We start from the raw sequence: 4,462 nt of genomic DNA, 5'->3' as shown, positions 1-4,462 counted from the left end.
TCCAAGTTGAGTTTGTGGTTAATTGAGTTACTTGGACTTGCAGTGAATATTTTCTCAGTTGGTTTGCGGCATGTGTTCATATCCTAAGGGGAACAATTTAGGGTTGTGGTGTTTTTGTTTTTTGTTTTTTTGCTGCTCTTGAAACAGGAGTGTGCTGGAAATCACTGATTTAATCTTAAAGATACTTTTGTCCGACACAGGATGAATTAAATCTTATTTGAAAGGGTTTACTATTGTTACAGTTTATGACAATTTAAAAGCAGCAAACACTAGAACTATGGAGTGGATTTCTGTATGTTGTAGAATACACCTTTGGTTATTGGTGAACTTAAGCCATCCTCATGTTTAACATAGCTTTATACATAGCTGTGACAGCACTGAGCAGCTCCTTCAGTGGGAGACTGCGGCACCCACGGTGTGGGACGGAGAGATTTCGCAGGTCTTTCCTCCCCACTGCTGTCAGACTCCACAACAAAGACTTTAACTGAACAAACACACACATCCACACATGTGCAATAACACTAAGTGCAATAATCCTTTCTGGCATCATTGTATTTTTACTCAGTTGTATATAGCATTCGTATTCTATTTTTATCTTATTGTATATTTTTATTCTATTTTATTCTACTGTATATAGTATATTATTTTATTCTATTCTGTACAGCTGTGTACTGTATTTATTCTTATTGTATTCTAATTTTTGCGTCATAACTTTTGCACTGTCCACTTCCTGCTGTGACAAAACAAATTTCCCACGTGTGGGACTAATAAAGGTTATCTTATCTTATACAATTTATTATTTTCTTTATCTTTTCAGATTTTTATTTTTTAATGAGGAGTCAGTAATGTACCACTATAAAAGTAATTCTGACCCAAAACGCTACTAAAGCACCGTTAGGCGAGCTCAGTAAACGTCAGTTCTTCACTGAATAAATAAACATTTGCACAAATACTGGCATGATAATAATCCTTACCATGCGCTGTATGCAGTCTGTATCGGCTCAGAACCGCTTGGTTGTATTTTTATTTTCATGTTTGAAATAGAGCAATTAAAATAAGCAACACAAGTAAAGCAGGTGAACAAAGAACAGGCGCAGCGGGTTGCCTCCAACTCCGTACCCGTCAATTTACACGCTGGAAAAGGAAGCGGGACGGAGCAGTTACAAACTTGTCTACGGTAATCCTACCCCAATTTAAGAAAAGTTTAATTTATTCAAAAGCTCCTTTGGGATAATTAAACTACTGAGTTCAGAGTTACGTATTTCATGTATTTTCCATTTGTTTTTAATTCTCCAGTACGCATCCTACAGCAGTCCAGCCCTCAAACCAGTGTTACAGTTTACATCAAGGTGCAGAATATCAGTATTAGGTAATAATGAGATTAGACCTCAGTAGTGTGCATCCTGGATTTAAAAAAAAAAAAAAAAAAAAAGTTCACAAACTTCGCAAAGTTTCCAATTTCTTTCTAAAATATCTCTTGTATTATTTAGTTAAATATCTGATATGCAAACAATATAATTGGGTAAAACTGTACATTATATTTACAAGGAAAAATGTTTAAAAAGTGAAAATAAACACTTGGAAAACCCCCCCCCAAAAATAAAACAAAACATAAAACGTATTCTTAAATTAACAAAAGTTGCGATGTTGTTGTGTGAAAATGTGGCCTACATTTTTACACATAGACCCATCGACAACCCTAATTTCGTTAGAAATAAAATAATGATACACACCGAAAGTGAATAAATAAAGAGCAATACTGCATTTTACAGCAAAACTTCAAGTGTGTAATTTCGGCTGAAGGCCTTTTTAGGCCCCTGCTCTGCAAAGTCCACCTTCAGAACCGGCTGCAAGGAGTTAAAAAAATAAAAATAAGACATCACAGCGTTAGGGATTTTGCAGACTCTCCAGGAAATCAACAACATCTCTATGGCCGTGCTGTCTGGCTAAATCGACAGGCAGACGGTTTAACTTGTCCCTGGCCTGTGGGTCTGCGTGGTGCTGCACTAAAAGGTGCACAGTGTCCAGAAAGCCCGTCCGAGCAGCGTCGTGCAGCGGGCTTGCCCCGGTGCTTGAGTCCCCCACGTTGGAATTCGCTCCATGCTCGAGTAACAGCTGAGCCACCGACGTGCTCCCCATCATCATTACCTACACACACACACACACACAAAAAAAAAAAAAAACATGACCGGGAATCATATTAACAGATTTAACTGAATCCGATTATTTTACTCTGAAGCACAAAAACTATTTCATGTAAGCCCACCGTCACTCACTAATATAGGCGCACATTAAGCACAAGTACAGCGCCAGTTAATTATTTTTGCACTATTTGCACAGACACTTAACCCTGTGCGTTTATTTATTCATGTATTTATTATCATGCGGCTGACTTTAGTGTTGACTTTCATTTTACTTGAACCCGAGTCTTCTACACCCAACCAAAACAGGCCTGCTGTGACTGACGCGACAGGTTTTTTAAAAAGCTCCAAAGAATGTAGATAAGATGGATTATTGTAGTTGTTGTAGTGCAACAACTGAAGAGGCATTTCACTACCGATCAGCGCAACATGTGGGCCATGAATTCAAATATATATATATATATATATATATATATATATATATATATATATATATATATATATGTGTGTGTGTGTATATGTATGTGTGTGTGTATAAAGAATGCGTAAAAATATATTATGATGCTTTATATTGTTAAAGTATTTTTGTGCCACATATATTGCAATGCAGCCTAGTTTTTTAGGCCAATCCAAAGGCAAGAAACAATATTATAGTTTCATTTCACTATTGATGCCGTTACAGCTTTTACAATAAACCAAAGGGATCCGGGATTGTTGCTTTTCCTCAATAAAAATACGCGACTTCCATAAACACAACAAAGCGCGTCACTTTCAGACCCGTCGTTTCTTTCTTTCTTAATGATTATTATTATTATTACTGACATGTATAAATCTCTAATAGCTAATAGTTGTAAAAAAAAATAATAGAAATAATAAGGATTTATGCCTGCGTTTGCCATTTGGAAACTTTGAGTTACCCCGCCTGATGAGACCCGTGTAAGTGGGAGAAAGTGGGCTGTTACTGACGGCACTGACCTGCAGAGCTGTTCGTCCAAAACTGTTCGTCCCGTTAACTTGAGCCCCTCTCTCCAGAAGAGCCTCCACCGCTGCCGTGTTTCCCTTCGCCGCGGCTGTGGTCAGTTCATCCTGGAGAGTCATTGTCACGTCCATAAAAACCTGCTGCGATAAGCTCCGTGTCAGGCTGCTCTGACAGGTAGCCCGGTGATGCTTATACGAGGAACAAAAAACGGCACTTAAACGCAACACGGTACCCGTCGAATAGTCCCGGCTCCTCGCTGGTGTGGTCTACGGTGTGGTCTTCAACCGTCCCCGGCTCAACAGTTTTTTTGGATCCCCCGGTTGCCTGGGTCGAATCAGCAACGCCGCTCATCGCCTACCGGTGTGTGTCCGGGCTTGCCTATCGCTTGAATTGAGTGACGTCACCGTCTAGCTGTGACTGCAGAGCCGTTGCAGTGGTGCGACTGTGCGCATGCGCCTCAGAAAATTCGTTTGAAAGAACACGTCCTGCTCCCGGTGCTTAACCGGGTTTTTACTGTGAGGGGATGCTGGAAATGAGCTTTTACGGACAAATGTGACAAACCTCGACTAAACAGAATTGTTTGGGAGTTTTTCGTGATTTAATTAAAAAACGCAGCGGATTAAAGTAACTAGGTAGGCTGCATTTTTATCAAGTAGTGCTGTAGAATCCTCTTTGAGGAAGGCCTATTTATAATTTTGTCTACGAGTTAGCTAAATGTAAGTGTTCTGCTGCTTTATATTTTCACAGCATTTCAGTGTAAAAATATTGTACTTTTTACTGTTTTTACTCCAGTGCAGTTTTTAAACTTCTATTTTCTATTTAGTGACAAAGTGGGCAGGTTAATTTATTACTGCTACTATGCTGCTAGTTATATGTAAAGTTACAACATAAAGCAGTAATGACATTTTGCATAATTACTGCTTTTTCAGGGTGACCATTTATAATATGGTAATGTTAAGAAGCAAATCAATCTAGCTGGCTGTGAATATATCCAATCAATATTGTGACTTACTTTGTGCAGTTCACATTTGAGCATTAAAAACAGAATATGACTAAGCAGTCTCACCCATCTATATATTATAGCTGTGCCAGAGTTTTCAGTATCACATTATCTTCATTAGGGTAGAAATCTGTGTTCAGATAACATTAAATAGATGACAATACTCCGAGAAAAGGAGACTTGAGGTTCCACAGCTCGATGGTAATTGACTAGCAGCAGTAACTGTATAATTAATGGTTTCCTTATGTCTGATATATTTGATTATCTAAGCCAAAACAGATAAAAGTAATTGTTTAAACTTTGCTTTTTTCATAATGGTAACTGGTGTCATAGTGAAACTGC

Source organism: Maylandia zebra, linkage group LG6 (genome assembly GCF_041146795.1).
Source record: "Maylandia zebra isolate NMK-2024a linkage group LG6, Mzebra_GT3a, whole genome shotgun sequence".
NCBI classification, from domain to species: domain Eukaryota; kingdom Metazoa; phylum Chordata; class Actinopteri; order Cichliformes; family Cichlidae; genus Maylandia; species Maylandia zebra.
Note: the sequence above shows the minus strand (reverse complement) of the source record.